Below are 19,447 nucleotides of genomic sequence, written 5' to 3'. Positions count from 1 at the left end.
AATCATTCCTTACTTTCAAGCACTACAACATACTTGAATCACATCTTGAATATTTGTTGCCCCCAAGTCCTAAAATCAGGCACATTCCCAAGTGCCCAAATTCTTTTTATTGGAGAATGGTGCTAGGTATGCTCACTGCTACTTGGCTGTCATTGCTTCTAAATCCTTTCAGCTGACAGAATAAGTAAATACATGTCTACATACTAACCCATGTAGATACACATTTCTATAAATAGGATTATGTATGTGATTCTATCTGTATCTATATTAAGCCAAACATGAGTTCATAATGATTACCAGGTAGCTCTTTCTAACCTTCTCCTCTAGATTATCTTTCACTTCTCATTTCAACCGTGAGAAATCCTCTGCTATACATTTACTTAGTGTCCAATAGCAGTGTACATGTGTAGTGGTTTCAGAATTGTTAACATGTATGCCCATCAAAAAAAACTTTATCAGTTAGAGTACAGTGCTTGTGTGAAGCTCCTTTTGCCCTTATTCTTACTGTCTCCACTTGTTAAATAAGTCATCACGTTTTCTCCATCCCCTTAAGGTTGTTTTATACATTTGTAATATATTAAACTATTTTGTCACAATCTGCATTCCATCTTGGGATCCCTGTCTTCCTAAAATATATATTTTAATTTACATACATTTAGATTCATTCCTTGTGCTGTAAAGTCGTATTGGCTTTGACAAATGACTAATGGCATGTATCCACCACTGCAGTATCTCAGATGGTAATTTTGCTACCCTAAACATAATCTTCTTTAATTAATTAATCTCCGCTCTTCCCAACCTCCCTGGAAACCATAATCTTTTTAGTCTCTATGGTTTTGCCTTTTCCAGAATGTGCTATACAATGGAACATACAATATGTACATTTTTCAGACTAGTTTCCTACCCTTAGCAATGTTTATTAAAAACTTATCCATGTCTATGCATGGTTTGATGTCTGATTCCTTTACATCACTCAGTAGTATTCCATTGTATGAATGTGCCATACAATGGCTTGTTATTCATTCACCTGTTCAAGAATGACGTCTTGATTGCTTCCCGTTTGTGGCGATTATGAATGAAGTCTCTGTAAATATTCACATAGTTTTCCTGTGAACATAATTCTTCAAATTATTTGTATAAATACCTAGGAGCATGATTGCTGGATCATATAGTGAATTACATTTGGCTTTGCCAAACAATCTATGAATGACAGCCTTGATGTTCCACATCTTCTCTGACAAATAACATTATCAACTTTGGTATTTTTTTTAGTTTACCTATTCTAATAAATGTGCAGTGATATCTCATTGTTGTTATCATTTGTATTTTCCTAAAGACCAATGATGTTGAACATCTTTTCAGAATCTTATTTTCCTCTGCCTTTCTTCTTTGGTGAAGTGTCTGTCTAGATATTTCACTCATTTTGATAATTGGGTTATTTGTTTTCTTATATTGAGCTTTAAGAGTTCTTTGTATATTTTGGAAACAAGACCTTTATCACATATGTGTTGTGCAAATATATTCTCCCAATTTCATCTTATATTGTTATCTATATCTTTCTTCTCCAACTCATTCAAATGTATCAATTTATAAAGTAAGACCCAACTGAAGGTACTGGAAAGGTAAAGATGAACATGGCACAATCATGCCTGTTTAGAGCTCATGACAGTGATACAAATATTCTTAGCTTACTCCCTTCTCGTCACTTTGACTATTCAATACAATAATTACTGGAGTAAATGGCTTGTCTTTATATTTGCACTCTTTAGAAAACATGTGCCTATTTTTATTTTATTGGTGAGGATAATGTCCAATAACCCATGTGAAGAATTGTTAGTTGAAAATTACATATATATTTATAATTAAATTTGGATGCAACTAATATACTGTTTTTGGAAAGAGCACTGAACTGAGAATTAGCATTTCTGTATTTGTTCCTTGGGTTTTCATTAATAAGTTTTGCAAACTTCTATCAATGTCTTCATCTTTTTGAGTCTTAGTTTCCTCAGGTTCAATTTTACTAGGTTATGTCACATTCCAAGATTTTCTACTATATATTTATTTTCTACTAAGTATTTAGCTATGAACTTTTCAGTGCCTGCTATGCTTCTATCCATGTTTGTCATATGAAAGCTGTTGGTATAGAAGGAAGAAAAACAAGTTGGTTTGGAAAGACGTAACTGAAGTTCTTTAAAAATATTAGATATTGTTGATGGTTTTCCCTAACATCATTGTGCCTTGGGTAACTAAAATGAAATGTAAGTATAAATACAATTTTTATGACATTGTTGCACAGTATTATTTCAATAATGTTTATTTCACATAACAGGTTTGTATTCATCTTTAGCTGCCTATTTTATGATATATGCAATGATATCTTGCTTTATCTAAAAGGTTTTGGGAGTGATATTTACTCCTAGTATCAATGAAAAAAATCTACCCATTGTTCTTCTCTCTTGGCAGTTAATATTAGCAGTGAGTATGTTTTTGGAGTTTAATTATGCTATTTCTAGATACATGTTGCCAATTAATCCCCACAATACCCTTTGAGATTGATATTACCACAGTTTTAAAGTTAAGGAAACTAAAGTTTATAAATTTCACTAAACTAATCCAAATCAGTTCTTTGTGCTTTATATTTTTATTCTTTTTTGTTGTTAATCTCTTCATGCTTATATAACACAGGAGTTTCAAATGCAAATACGCACTGGTGCAGGCAGGTAATGTAAGTGAAACTGTTTGAAATAAATAATTGCAAAAGTATGACGATAAACAGCAACTGATATATCTACCTTAGTCTCTGAGGAATAATAGCCCATTCCTGTCCATTTAAGGATGGAACATTTCCCAAATGTGCCAGCTCATCTGCCCTTCCTTCATCTTTTCTTTCTTTTTTTTTTTAAGGGAAAAAAACAGAGGGTGGGCCACGGTGGCTCAGCAGGCAGAGCTCTAGCCTACCAAGCCAGAGACCCAGGTTTGATTCCCCGTGCCTGCCTATGCAAAAAAAAAAAAAAAAAAAAAAAGTACAGAAATCTAAATATGTATTTGAAATATCCATACTACTTAATATTTACAACCAATAAAATAAAACGTAATTAAACTGCAAACAAAAAACCTACTACTAATATTCAGCACTGAGATAGAAGAACAACAAAGCAATTTCTTTCATTGATACTAGGAATAAATATTATTCCCAAAACCTTTCAGATAAAGCAAGATATCATTACATATATCATAAAATAGGCAGTTAAATAAGAATATAAATCCATAATGTGAAATAAATATTATTGAAATAACATTGTGCAGCAATGTCATAAGCATAAAACGACTGTGTTCATACTTAACATTTCGTTTTAGTTAGTCAATGCGTGATAATGTTAAGGAAAACCATAAACAATATCCAATATGTTTTAAGAACTTCAAGTGTGTCTTTCCAAACTGACTTGTTTTTTTTCCATTATACCAACAACTTTCATAGAGGAACATGAATGGAAACATAGCAGGCACTGAAAAGTTCATATGTAGGCATTTAGTAAAAATTATCTATAGTTATAATTCTAATTGAGATATTTATATAAATTCAGCATAATGATACAAAATAATGACTGTGTTTTTTTTTTTTTACTTTAGATTGGATCAAGAAAGCCACACTTTTGAATTATCTTTATTGTTAATCTTTTGTAGTCTCTTTGCCACATTTCCTTACTAATGCAGTAAAAACTTGGAAACATACATTTTCCTTTGTCTCTGTGTTCTGGATTCAGCCTTGCTAAGCTGCTGTATAGTGGAGAAATAATTGTGTTTGTTTCTTACTTTGTTCAAACCATTTAGCTTATTTCCCCACATGACAATCAGGAACAGTCTTCTCAGTTTCATCTTCTTAAGTACATAAATATATCTCCCTGCAGCCCTCAAAAATGCAATCTTCAGAGGTGTTCGATATTTAATCTTAATAAATGGTATGCTAGTGTGGTAGTTTGAAGCTGTCATGTACCCCAGAAAAGGCTATGTACTTTTAATCCATTCCTGTGGGTGCAGGTGAGACCTGTTGTAGGTGAAAACTTTTGATGAAGCTATTTCAGTTGAGATATAACCCATCCCATTCAAAGTGGGTTCTTAATCCCCTTACTGGAGTCCTTTATAAGAGAATAAAGGTCACACAGAAAAAGTCCAGGGTTCTCAGGGAAACTCGAGAGAAGCTGAAAGACAACGACACATCCATAAACTGAGAAAGGAAGCCAGTGAAGCCAGAAGTTGAAAGCAAGAAAAACCTAGAAAGAAAGACCAGCAGATACTGGCCAAGTGCCTTCTTATGTGACAGAGGTGCCCCAGATGTCCCCAGGCTTTCTTCAGAGAGCGTATCATCCTGCTGATGCCTTAATTTGGACATTTTCTCAGCCTTGCAACTGTAAATTTGCAAGCTAGTAAATTCCCATTATAAAAGCCAACTGATTCCAAGTATATTGCATTCTGGCAGATTCAGCAAACCGAAAGAGCTGGAAATAAATGCTTGGACTTATAAAATATTTGTGGTAACAGGATGTCCAGAAGAAGAGACAGTATATCGAAGAACAATGAAAGTTGAATGTTTAACAATGCAATTGAGATTTCCATGCAGAAAAGACAAGATGTGATAGAGGTTGGGTAGGAAAGAGTTCAAAAGTTGTCAGGTTAAAAAAAAGTATAGGGAGTTGATTTCCAATTGAACTCAGTTGTGATTCAGACACCCAGAGAGGTCATTGAATGCCTTTATATATATGATAGTAATGTGGGAGAAAGACTTAAGGAAAATTTTTAGCATGTGGGTTCTTCCAGAAGAGATAGAGAGATGGAATGCTGATATCTGCTGCAAGTTTCAATGAAAAACCCCTATTCCTATAGAAAGTGGGCCAGATAACTGAAGCTGAAGGAATTGTTTTTATTAAAGAATGTAAGATTTAAGATAAAGAAATCAGGCCAAATAACACAGATATCAAATAAATTGACACATTATACCATTTCCTTGAGAGCCAAAATGGTTCCAGCAATACAACAAAAACTTTGGTTAGTACACAAAAGATTTTCAGTCTAGGAAACATCCTATGGGGGAAAGAAGAGCTCCCTTTAGCATCTAAATTACTTTTGTCAAATTAGATAAAGCCCAATTTCCCAAAGACAATTTAATCCCCTCTCTCAGAACACTATAGTGTAATATCCGTTTTGTAAGAATAATGCACTCTACTTTTCTCTCAGGAAATTTCCATAATAAATAAATCTATTGTGTCTAAGATGTCAATGCTGTTGCCAAGTATACAAAACACATTCAAAACAACCACTGATGCAGCCACAGGCATTTTCCTCATGGACAGTAGCAACAATGGCGAGGGCAGAAGCAAAATGTTACTGCCAAGAAACTGTAGACACCAAACAAGAAGCCCAGAGTGTAAAAGTATGATTAGATTTTCCTGTAATAGGGTCAGACCCTTGTTGAGTTCCAGAAATGGCCAAAGGAGCCTTTAAAGGGAATCCTCGGGGAAGCTAGCCACTAAAATTATGTATTAATATTATATTTTATTCAATTATAAATTATTCTGGGCACATTAGGTTTCCTTCTTCCCTTCACAAGAGGCTTTAATTCTGCTTTCATAGTGTGCACCATTCACAAAGCTATTAGGGTGAAATTATTGGAAGACGGCACATGAGACCATTTGGTTCACTCATGATCTACATCAAGTCCCATAGACATTTATTCCCTATCATGCAAGTGCTTTCTTTGATTGATTCTTGTCATGTTATTTAAGTATCACATTAATTACTGCACAAATTAGACAGCTTTTGTAAAGTTTTATCACTTGATTTCCACAGAGCCTTTTTCTTCCCTAAGGACATTTACACTTCTTTATTCAGACGATCTAAATTTGAGAGGCGCCATGTTTTCCCTACTGCTTTATTTCCATTCATAGCACCAACACATTCATAGGAGCTGGGGGAAATTGTAGGGAACATACAGTGGTCCTGAAGTAGCTAGCGAGTTCCCTGAGATGCGCACGCAGTACTTTTGTCCAAACGTCTACATAAATAAATTTTCTACATTTGTAATTAAAAAATGAAGAATTTCTCACGCATTCATTTGTTTTGACCTGCTTCTTTAGCAGAGTATTTTGCTACTGGGATGACTCTATAACAACAGAAAGGTGATAATGAGAAGCTGCCATGGAACGCAGAGGAAATCTACAAAAGTCTTATTTGTAAAATTCATTAGAAAAGAAATTCATTAGGGATGACATCCAATTGGATTCACCTTGTTTACAATGTTTTCATTAATGCCTTCTTGCCTACATAGGAAAACTAAACTAAACTACAAAACAAGATTTGTGCCCTCGAAAGAAATAAAATGTTTTTTTTCAAGCGTTACTCAGTAATTAGGGGACTATTTTTATATTTTTGACCTTAAGAAGTTGTAGAAGCTTAGGAACTTTGGTTCTCTCCACAAAGCTAGATGCCCCACAGACTGTAAGGCAGTCACTTAATCAAGGGGATTGATTTACCACAGCTCTGCACACCATTATGTGCTCCATGGAGACTCATTTCTCACAGGGCTAATGCGTTGCAGATGAGCAATTGCCAAGGAGCTGTCACAGAGACCACATCTTCTGGAGCTAAGATGAGGATTTGCGGGTATTCAGTGCATTTCATTTGCAGTGTTCTTATCCTGGTGGTTATTGCCATTTATACAGTGCAATTTAAGTTGTTTATAAGAGATTTTCTGTATTCTATCAGTTGGTTGCCCATTTCAGTTGGAACTTCCAGAGTTTTTAGGAAATAACCCTTATTTGTCACACTTTTTTTTTGTAAGGGAGATAAACTAGATTTCCTTACTTGCTCTAAAATCTTTTTTTTCTGCTTCTCTTCCATCAGTCTTATATTTGTTGTCCTAATGGGCTTAAGTCATTTATTATTAACATTTTCTCAGTAAAATCCTTATAATTTTTTCATTTTTTTTCTGCCTCGTACAACATCTACTTAGTTCAAGGCACATGGTAACAACTAAAAGCAATAGGGATTTGTTTCTTTTTATTCTTATAGATGAAATATATTTTATACATTCTTATAGATGAAATTTATTTTATATATCTAATTTAAGAGTGAGCATAGATTTAAATAATTATGGGACTCAACTCTGCAAGTGAAATCATTGCCCTCCCCCCTACGTGGGACATGACATCTAGGGGTGAAAGTCTCCCTGGCGATGTGGGAGAGGACTCCCAGGGATGAATCCAGGTCTGACATCATGGAATCAACAATTCCATCCTGACCAAAAAGGGGAAAAGAAGTGAAATTAATAAAGTATCAGTGGCAAAGAGAGTTCAAATAGAGTTGAGACGCTACTCTGGAGGATACTCTTACGTAAGCCTCAAGTAGACCTTGCTACCTATCATAACCTGCCAACCCCCAATCAGGACCATTCCAGCCAATCCTAAAGAACACCTGGGGCAATATATAAGATTCCACAAGGGTTCAGGCACTAGAGTAACTTGCCAGAAGCCTATAACCTCCAGAAGGGTCTCCAGCCTCTCCAGAACATCAGATATTTCCAACTCCCTACTCCATATTAGTGACAGACCCTTTCAACATCAAAAATTTAGAATTGCCATAGCCAAACAACCCCAAAGAGAGGTATGGAAAGATCAAAGGTGATGGTGGAATTATACTTAAAAGATAGGACTTAAATGAATATGAATACTGAATCATTAAATTGATAGCTCTTTTAGTCTCCAGTATCTTAGAGCAGCTAGAAGTAAAAACCTAAAATTGTGAGTTTGTAACCCATGTCAAAGCCTGAAATATGTTCTACAACTAATTGTGGCACTGTGCTTTGAAATTTATAGCTTTTTTGTACATATGTTATTGTTCACAAAAAAAAAAGAAGGGAAAAAAAGTCCAGTGTGATGATATAAAGGTATCTAAGCCCTCTGCCCTCCTACATTCTGGAGCAACTAAAAGGAGAAATAGGAGAGGATCATATGGTAGCCCATGACAAACTCTGGGATCTGTCCTGTAACCACTTTCTGAAGAGTGCTTTAAAATCTATTGCTTTTTTGTTCCTTTGCTTTGTATATATGTTAAACTATACAATAAAAAAAGTTAAAAAAAAAAAAAAGAATTATGGGACTGAAATGATCTTGTTACCCACTGATGCTCAGCAGGATATGACTGACCATATCTGTCACTTGGAGGAAGGAGGAAGGGAAAGAATGAGAGAGGAGGAGAACATACATGTAGCGATTCTGATATCCTTTACAATCCCCCAAAGAAATATTATTAATTTAGTTCTATGATTCTCAAAGTCTAGCTCTGATTCATCAGCATCAGCATCACCTGAACACTTGTTAGAAATAAAACATTTTGCACCCCACTGCATAACTATTGAAATAAAACTCTAGGGTTAGGGACCAGTAATCAGGGTCTGTTAGTCAGATATATACATAACAGGATATATCTGTTAATATGAGATTTATAAGGTATTGTATACAATAGTGGGAATTCAAGAGTCCAAAAAGTGCAGGCTGTAAAGCTGGCAGCTCCAAGGAAGTGTCTGGAAGAACTCCACAGGAGAGGCTCATTGGCTGAAGAAGCAATGAGTCTCTCTTACTTAAATGTCCTCAACTGATTAGATCATCTCACTGTGGGAGACACTCCTTAGTTGATCACAGATGTAATCAGCCACAGTTGCAATCAACTGACTGATGATTTAATAATCATCAACCAGCCACGAAATATACTTGCAGCAATGGCTAGGGCAATGCCTACTTGCCCAGACAACTGAATGTCATCACCTGGTCAAATTAACACCAGAATCTAACCATCACACAGGGTTATTAAAAGCTTTCTTGGTGAACCTTCTGAATGCTAGTATTTGAGAACCAGTGAAGTGTCTATAGGAAATGGAGGGCACAGAAGTTATGTGGTAGTTCAAGAGCATATAGTTAGTTTGAGCATGCTTGTTTACATGCTCAGAACCAGAGAGCTTGTTCCAAATTTATTTTCAATTTTGTAGAGGCAATTATTGCTCCTCCTTGAATGAAGCACGTCAATATAATACCTAATTTAGAATGTATAAAGCATTGAGTATATATAATAAACACATATTCAATACATAGGCGGGGGAATGATTTCTGAATATGCAGCTATCTTCTTATGTCCTCTTATGCTTCATTTGACAACTTGTTTTTTAAAACCTTAAACCCTCTTACATTTTTAGTTAATGTAAAGTAAAGTAGAACTACACAAATGACACTTTCTTTTATGAAGACAACTTGAAACTTTTGTGATGGCATAATATATTTCCACAAATCCCATTCCTCTCTTTCAGCATGGAAACAACATAAAAACTTATACTCCCTTTGTGCCCATCTTTCCATGATATGGGCTTTTCTGTTTTTATTTATGCAGGTGTCCCTGCTGGTTATGTTTATATTTGCTTGAACTGCATGGTAGGAGAGTACCTACATGAATACTTCAGATGTGACGTGAGAAAAATGAACCCTGATGATTTTTTCCCTCAGAAATAGCACTTTATTGGAGCTGAAAACAGCCCTATAATCTACCTCCTATAGATTGCTATAAGAGCATCTTTTGCTCCTCCTCCTTTTTACATTTGTCAGGAGAGAAAAGAGTTGGTGTGAAATAAGTTTTCCAACTTATTTCACAATGGCTAAAATATACTTGAAGATAGTTTACACACAGATAATCAAGAGGTAACTATTATGTTTTCCAGCACCAAATCTGGAAGATCTATTAGAATCATTTCACAGAATATCACCAATATTGCACATAGTTTATGGAGTTCTATGTATGATTTGGGAAGCATAGTTGGCAGAATAATGGCTCCCCTAAAATGTCTACATCCTAACCTCTGAATATGCTTAAATTCCTTGACAAAGGGGAATTAAAGGTGCCCATTGATTAAGTTTACTTATTAGATGAACTTAAAATAGGAAGATTATCCTAAATTATCTGGCTGAATGCAATGTGATTACAAGTACGGTCAGGGTTTCTCTCTCGGCTGCAAAGACACAGGGTGAACATGACATTATCTGCTGGTCTCCTCTCCAGCTCCCCGGGAAGCATCTTCCGTCTTCACCTCTGAAGGTCACTGGCTGGTGGACTCTCTGCTTCATGGTTCTGCAGCGTTCTCTGTTGCGGCTTTCTTGTGGCTCTGTCATTCCTCTCTGCTCTCTCTGAATCTCCTGCTTTCTCCAAAATGTTTCCTCTTTTATAGCATGCCAGTAAACTAATCAAGACCTGCCAGGAATGGGTAGAGACACGTCTCCACCTAATCCAGTTTAACAGACACTCTTGATTGACTCACATCTCCAAGGAGATGATATAATTAAAATTTCAAGCATACAGTGCTGAATAGGGATTAGAAGAAACAGCTGTCTTTACAAAATGGGATTAGAATTAAAACATGGCTTTTCTAGGGTACTTACATCCTTTCAGACTGGCACAGAGTCTTCTTTTTATGAGCGTTTCCCCAGCTATGATTAGCCCGCATTAGATTTTCCCTGATAAGACAGTACCACGTTTCAGGAGGAGGATGTAACCAGGATCAGGCTTCCCTGTGAAGCCTCTAGACCCTGTGCTTTTGGTGTCCTGCCCAGCAGGTGGGGTTTATCAGCCCACAGGTCCCCACTGGCAAAAGTGGTGTGATGCTCTCAGCCCTTTAATTTTCAGTGGACCCTGTCCCTGTTAGGGGTGTGGTTAAGACACGGGCTGACATGGAAGGCCAGCTGAAGCTGTTTCTGATTACCAGCCCCCAAAGTCTGAATTTTCTGAAGGAGGGCCACTATCTGAGCTGAGCCACACACACCCTTTTCTTGGGGAAGATAGGTCCTTGAGAGAATTCTCACCTTCACTTGCCTGTTGGTTTTATCTGTGCTCAGAGCTTGTATTCAGTAGTCCAAATTTATTAATTAAAACCACAGTGGGAGTCGGATGAACTACCTTTCCTTGATTCTAATAGAGGCCTTCTTTTTCCCACAGGTAAGTGTCTCCAACAGCCTGCCATGCCAGGGCTGGGGATGGGGACGGGGGAGTCTAGTCTCTGCAGTTTGGGAACTTAAAGTTCTGTGCTGTGATTTCAACCCTTCCACCCATTCCAGACTGGTGTATGATGCGTGTCTGTCCCAGATGTTCCCTGAGCAGTTGTTCCAGACAGTTCCTGCCTATTTTCCAGGTGCTCTAGAGGACAAACTAAATTCCACTCCTTCCTACATTGCCATCTTGTCCCACCTCCTAATAACGCTGTTTCAACCAATTAATAAGGAAATGTCTATAAAGTGCTTGGCATTAGCCCTAGTGTATGGTAGGTACACAGTACATATCAGTTACTGTACAAAGATATAGTCTTTTTTTTTCAATGTTTGACAAAGGGCCTCTTATTGAATCTTGAGTATATTTCAGGATAGACTTTCTTGTATATTTCTCTGCAAAATGTTTACATAAATAGAACACTGAAAATAGCTGTTTATCATGAAAATATGCCACTGAATTCATTTTTTTGAGAATCAATACCTTTTCGTATTAAGGAAGGGATTTTGACTTAATCTAATCCAGTACCCTAACCTCACCTTAGTTTATTCCAAATAAAACTATTTTTAAAATTAGAACAAGACATCCTTCAATAATCTAATAGCTAATGTACATATTTGTGTCTCACTGGTGGCTTTATTCCACATAATGATCAAAGACTTGATATTTTTCAACCTTGGATCTCTCCTAAGGCCTTGGATATCACTCAGTCCAGCTGATCATATTCCTTTTGAAGATCTATTTTTAAAAACCTTTTCAGATGTAGGAAGGGCTGCAAATATGTTCCTGCTTAACAGGAAATCTAAACTGTGGAAGAAGAAGTATGTCTTTTTGGTGGGCAATTAAACCATCTCTACTTCTTTATTGATGAAAATGTAAAAGAAGTTCTGAGGGTACTTCTACTGAGGAATTAAATCTGGGTATACTGGTTAGATTTATTCATCATACAAAAGAATAAGTAACCTAGTAAACATCCTATTACACCATGGTCATCAGTTGTTAAAATTCCTAAAATAATTAAAATTATGCATGTAAAAGAATTTTGTTCATGCTTAGAATAATTTAAGTATACATATATGTTAACTGAATTTAAATATGTATTTAGCATCAGTATAATAGAGATTTTTCATCTAATTTTATTTTTAAAAAGAGATATTTAGAGCCAAGAAATACACAGGTGTTTCTAAAAGGTATAAATGTTTTCTTTACATTCGTTTTCAAATAAATAATTAGGAGGTAAATTTTTATACAATATCAACATAACAACTTACATGAGGTTTACTTAAAGCTTAATTATTGCTGTTAAATAGAAGATAGAAGATCTCAGTTTCTCACGGGGGAAATTAATTTTTTGGAAGTGTAATTCAATCTGTTATTTACTCAGCATCAAACATATGTTGTTTTGATTAATTCATAATGAAAATAAAGGCACAAGTTAAAGTACCTTTAATTGATTTGCCAAGTTTTAAATATTTTTCTCTGTTATCTTAGCATGATATATATTTGTGATGCTTCCTTTAGCTTATTTTGGGAAGATTCTTAAATGAATTAAGTAACTGCATGTGCTAAATATTCATTCCACTATTTCCTTCAAGAATTTATTTTTGCATGTAACAAGAAGTGATAATATGAAGTATTCAACAAAAGTAAATCAGAGGAAGATAAAATTGTCCATAGAGGCAGATTCATCATAAAGTTTTATCAGGACCCCTCCCCACCAATTGCATGGGCTTCTTCACAGATGCAGTCATGTGTTTTTATAAAATTTGCAGAAGTAATAAATTTTAACTTCAATCAATTATGACCACTGTCCCTTTCTGCTGGGAACTGTATTTTATCACACTTCCCCCTTCTGAGCACAAGGATGCATGCCTGCTATGATTCTGTGCCATCTCCAATTTTAATACCTGAAACAAAGCACAACAAACAACTCGACAATAAAAATTATGTCCCTTAAAAAATAATTGAATTTTTTGAGGAAATACTAGTATTCATAGATTAAACCAGAGAAGTTTTTCAGGGCCTAGGATTTTGCCTCCAAGCTGCAACAGAATCACCTTGCAGTTAGACATCTTTAGCTAAACTACAAGTTGTTAGTATCTAGAAATCTTTTATTTGCTGAAATTTGATAATGCATGCATGTCTTTGTTGAGTTTTTAGATGTCTTTTCACATGGTTGTTTTTTTAGGGATCTTGCTATATAGGAGATGCTTTAGAGTGTTGTGAGAATTGTAGCAGGGCATTAATGATTTAAATTAGCTGATCTTGGATGTGATTGATATTCAATGGTAAATAAGTTTTCCACACTTTCTTTCCAGGGTGTAGGACCCTGCCATGGTTATTTGAAGGAAGAAATGATAATGAGAAAAGGCTAAATGGCCATTTTATATTCTCAAATCGATTGTACTATCAGTAAATATATGGTAAGTGTCCATGCACTTTATTTCTGAGCATTAGATGGATTTAATACTGTGTCTTTGGAAGTGGAGGGCAAAAGGAGACAGTGACTTCTTGTAAGAAAATACTCCTTGAAGATGCAAATTCACACAAAGGAAATGGTTACTGGAAGTTTGCCTGTGACTTCTGCTGGTCTGTTATAGATCTTTGGTCATTTATTGACTAGATTATTATCTCATTTAGTGCTGCTTCCTGCTATTTGTGTGACTCTGCACCCCTTTTTCAAACTGCTAAAAGTGGTCTGTATATGCTTGATTCTCAGATCTCAACCTCAGGATGAAGCAAGAGGAAAGTGGAATAAAATTGGAACAACTGAGCTAACTCAAATGTCCACATTATTCTTACTTTTTCCACTCTCTTTTCCGACACATAATTGGATAATATAATATTATATATATTTTCATGCATAGAACTGTCCTTTCATAAAATCCAATTGCCATCATCTGTTTTTAAATAGGAACATAAGCTAATAAGAAAATATTTTTCTTGTGAAGCAGAAGTATTCTTACCAGCATGGATAAGAATTTTAAAAAGATGGGTTTATACTTTGAATTCTATCCTGCTATCTTTCTATTTTTTTAAATTAAGATAAAATTCACATGCAGTGAAATGCGCAGATCTTAAGCATCAATTAGTTTTTAACAAATTGTATTGAATTCCCAATTAAGATATCAAATATTTTTGTCACCCCAAAAAATTCTCTCATGCCCCACCAGTTAATTTCCACTCCCGACTATAGGTCAAGACTGATTTCTATCACCATGAATTCATTTTGCCTGTTCATGAACATTATATGAATGAAATGAAATATATGTTTTATTTTGTGTTTTAATTCTTTCAGTCAACATTATGTTTTTGTGAATCACCCACGTTGTTGCATGTATCAGTCATTTTTTTCTTTATACTGGTAAGAAGAGATCCCTGTTTGCTTCTACTATAATTATTGTTAATTATCTTCTGTTGATGGACAATTGAGTTGTTTCAAGTTTACAACTATTATGACTAAAGCAACTATAAATATGTTTGCAAGTTTTTATGGTGGATACAGGATTTTATATTTTTTAGCTATATCTTTGGGGATGGAATTTCTGGTTCATAAGATTGATTTATGTTTAACTTTTTAAGAACACACCAAACAATATTCCAAAGTTTGGAAATTCCTAAGTTTGAGAGTTCCAGTTGATCTACATCTTCACCAAAATTTGGAGTTATAGATCTGTTAAATTTTTGCCAAGCTAATGGATGTGCAAGGCTACCTCACTTAGATTTTCATTCACATTTTCCTCATGACTGATATTGTTGAGTACCTCTCCTGTATTTATTGGCCAACTTCGCATCATCTGTTGTGAATTTTCTCTTCTAGTCTTTTTGTTTTGTGCAATATTTCATTATATATTATGATTAATAGTCCTTTGTCAGATATATGTATTTCACACATGCTTTTCCAGTTTGTGGTTTACCTTTTCATTTTTTTAAATTTTTTTTTCATTTTTTTTTAACAGAGCCTATTGGTAAGGCAAAATTTTAAATTCAAAGAAGTCCAATAACTATTTTCTTTTTAATTTTATAGCTACTGCATTTTTATGCTATTTAAGAAATCTTTGCCCTTCCTAAGTTTTGAAAATATTAATCTATATTTTCTTCTAGAATCCTTATTGTTTTAGATTTTAGGTTCAGGTATATGATCCTTTCTGTTACTTTCCTGTAAAGTATGAAGGTCAACTTTTTTCATACATTTAATCCAAACAATGTACCATGTACATGTGGGTTTATTCTCTCTATCCTGTACAAAGGGTCTAAATATCTAGCCCTACAACAATACCACACATCTTTAGTTATGTAGTTTTATAAGTCTTTTCTTCAATTAGCTTAAGTACCCAACTTTGTTCTTTATTCAATATCATTGTGGCTATTATTTTTTCTCAGCATGTTATGTCAGTTATTAAGTTGTTGCATTTCAGTTACAGATCCACCCTTGGATTTTGCAAACTGCATTTCTCCTGTGTCCCTGTTAAGTTCTGCCAATAGGGGCCACTAAAGGAAAACTACAAGGAAGGAGGGACTATACATTACAATTTTTTTTTTGTCTTCCTGAAAGCTTGAAGTTCTGATAAACAGCATCCCAGTGTCTCCACAGTGGCAGCAGTTCCTTCTGTTAGTGGCAGTGCCCCCTTCTCAGGTGAGGACCTTCCTCTGAGAGGAGTTTGCACCTCAGTAGCAACAACCCGTGCTCCCAATCTTTCTGGCCCTTCTTGATCTCAGAGACACCAGTGCCAGCCGAGTAGCACATCCTCAAAACTGAGTGCCACAGGTCTCCTCTCTAAGCTTCTAAGCTTCACCTTTGGGGGAAGTATATTATCCTGCAATTTCCTTTTATCTTAAGTCTGTGTTTCATTTTCACATCATGTTTATGCTGTCCTTATAAAACTTTATTAAGTGTTATTTTCTTTATTTTCTGAATTTGCATGATATCAGAGTTATCTTTTCCTTAAATGTTTTAGATAAATATACATATATCTTCATAACGGTCTAGAAATAGAATAAAGGTTAGGATTTGGAGTTCTTAGAATTCCTCAGATTTTCATAATAGAAATGGTGGTATGGAAATAGCAAGTTCTTAGCTCCTGGCCCCTAACCTAGGCCCATACCCTTTTCATTACTCTCCCAGTCTCATCTTACTCTGTGAAGGCCTCCTATCCAAGCTCTATACACATACCCCTGAGTGGTCACTCCTTAAAATTAGGTGTGCTCTCATCTGTGCCACAACCTCTTTAGAAAGATGGCCTTAGGGAAGATGCCTGCTTAGGCCCTGAAAGTGGACTTGGAATAATTTACACAGGGAATTCCAAGCTCACAGATGACAAAATATGGTCTTGAAGAGGACCATGTTCTCAGGCTTAGCGGTCACCTTGGCCATAAGGACTTCTCACCCGGGGGAAGAGAACCAACTATAAGAAAGCAGCAGTGAGGTCCTTGAACCACAGATCCCAGGGCATCGACCCTCTTGCTTGGCTTGATGTATGCTTTCCCTTGTAATTCACAACTTAATATATGCAAAATGTATATTATGGGGTATCTACTTTATGCCTCACTCTGTGTAAAATGGCAATATATAGCAGTCAACAAGAAATAGCCTCCATCTTTAAGTAAGTATCCGGGCAATTACTTATCCTCTTATTGATCCATTGCTTGAATTTTTATTAATGAATGTGAACAAGTCTCATAAAAATAGGTTGAGAAAGGATATTTTCAATGTCTAAAACTGACATACGGTGGATGCCCAAAGACTTCTTGCCAAATGACATAAGTAGAAATATAGCAAAAGAGATTAGCAAAGGAGATGAAAATTTGCAGAAGAAAAAACCCTAGAACTAACAAGCATAAGAAGATATTCTCCAACTCTTCCACATTTGGAATAATTCAAATTGCAACAAAAATGAACTATCACTATTTACTTATTAGATGAACAATATCTAGAAACATAGATGATTTGTTTTTAGATATGAAAATCCTCTGAATTTGTTTCATAAACCTTTGAGTTACACTAGGAATCATACTAAATCATCAAATATAATTTTACAAAATAGTGCAAAGGAATACATGGAATAAAAAAGAGGGCAAAATATGGGTCTTACTCTATAGATATTTTCAGATTTATTGAGGGTGCATTTAGCCATACTCTAATAAAGAAGTATAAGATCTAATGAGCAAGAGAAAAAAGTATGTTTCCCATTTGAGCTGTATTTTGAGGGAAGTAAAAGGAAGAAGGAAAAGGTCAGGTAAAAGAAAACAATCAGAAGGAAAAAAAAATCAGTGTCAAGAAAATCAAGAAGAAAGATTGATTCCAAATAAATAGTTGATAAATACTATAAAGGCATTAATAAAGCAGAGAATTAGATGGTAAGATTTTAGGGCTCCATACTCTTACAGGCAAACTATAGGTATAAAGTGAAGTATTCTATTTACCTAGAAGATTTTTGGATATACATTACTTAATTATAGTCATTTGCCTGTCCAGATTTTTGGACTTTTTCATTACCCTAAAATTCCTTTGTCTTTCGCTTTTTTCATGACTGACACTTAATTGGGAATTGGAGTTTGTCTTATTAACCAAGTTGCTGGAAATATGCCAGAGGAGAAAAATGAAGTTTTTTTATCAAGGAAAACACATACAGGCGCGCACACACACACACACACACACACACACACACATAATATGAGCCCATGTAGGATAAAGAATTCTGATATTTGCCTACAAACTGTAAACAGTAGCATTCTCTTTGCTTTTACTTGCTTATTCTTCCTTATAATTTTCACTCTTTATATGATTTCTATATACATCCCCCATTTTACACAGAAACACACACATGCACATGCACACACTTCCTAAGCAATTATAACAGGACCAGCCAATTAAACAGTTTATTTTCTGGAACATACTAATTCTAGGTCAATGGATCACAGGTTTTTTATGGTCTAGCGGATTTCTAAAAGTCTTTTTATAGATATGGTTGGTTTTAGAATTTTACTGGTTCAGTACCAGGTGTCTAGATGTGTTTGGTTGCATCCTAGTTGTTTGCCTAAGAATGTGAATAACCCTTTCTTACTTTCTTCTAGGATTTTACTGAAATATTTAGAGTATGTTTGCATTGGTTTTATATGGTTCTTTACACAATACACAATAAACTTCCTAAAATGCATCTATGTCAAAAATCAGGAGTGAAGTTGTCTGTTTGAAGACTGGTTGTAGGACCTTGTTACTTAATGCGTCTGGCTTCAGAGCAGAGAGCTTCACTAGAAGGAATTTGCTTCCAATTTATCATGTCACATACCCACCTTTCCAGTGATGCAGCATAAATCAGAAGTGCCTACAGAGAATGAAGTTGTGGGGGTATGAGTTAGAGGAATTGATTTGCATGAATTAATGCAACTAGGATGAGACCACCATGGAAAACACCTTTTTGTGGAAAAGTGGAAAACACCTTTTTATAATTGTGATTATTGGCAAATAATCAAAATGGAAAGTAATTTTAGGAAATAACATAATTAAAATTATGGTTAGTATCCCTCAACAAATACTAGTCGTGCACTATGTATCCAGAGGTGTTGCTTGCCAAAGTTTGTGCTGTAGATACATATTCTTCCAATATTGTCCTAACATTTTAATAGAGTTTAAGATAATGGCAAAATTATTGACATTCATCAATATTTGAAATAGTAATTATAGCATTTGACTTAGATTGTTGATGTAATCTTAATTAGCATATACAACTGACCAAGAAGAATAATCTCTTACCAAAATACATTTCAAGTTATTTTATGCATATAAACAGGAAACAATTTTGTTTCATTCCATTTCATAAAGTATCTTAAATGTACAAATATATATTGGTTAAAATGTATTATTACTTCCTCTCACATAGTAATAATGTCCCTTGGTGTGAGAGTTCAGAAAATCAGTTCACATTTATTGCATTCAATGTTGTCTCTCTGATTAGATCTTAAGTGAAAAACTGAATTGCTTCAGGCTAGAATACTTAGAATGGAAACAGCGTCTCTGCTTATTTCTTTTTTATTGCACATAACTCGAAAAATATCTAATTGAACTCTTGTTTCTCTGTGCATAAGGCAAAAACATATCAGGGACTTTTGTTGCCCAAAGGTAAATTGCCAGCATTAAGTATGTAGACAGTATGATAAAATTGGCACAGGCCTAGTCAGTAATATTTCCCATTTTCTCTAAAGTGCTAAAAATGTGCTTTTTGCATTATTATTTAAATTAAATTAAATTACATTTTTGTTTTATGAACAGAGAGGTCCACTTGGCTAAAACCTGTGCAGATGGTAGAACCAACCAAGGCGTTGGGTATGAGAAACTTATTGTAGTAAAACTCTCTGAACATCAACATCACATGGT

The 19,447-nt window shown here is 35.0% G+C and overlaps 1 pseudogene; it reads left to right on the top strand.

Moving 5' to 3' along the window:
• Nucleotides 1-5,356: 5,356 nt before the first annotated feature.
• The window catches only part of LOC143665180 (small ribosomal subunit protein eS8-like), a 51,430-nt pseudogene continuing 37,339 nt past the window's right edge, over nucleotides 5,357-19,447 (top strand).

This window comes from Tamandua tetradactyla, chromosome 21 (assembly GCF_023851605.1).
Source record: "Tamandua tetradactyla isolate mTamTet1 chromosome 21, mTamTet1.pri, whole genome shotgun sequence".
Taxonomy (NCBI): Eukaryota; Metazoa; Chordata; class Mammalia; order Pilosa; family Myrmecophagidae; genus Tamandua; species Tamandua tetradactyla.
This window is presented reverse-complemented; position numbering and strand designations above follow the sequence as displayed.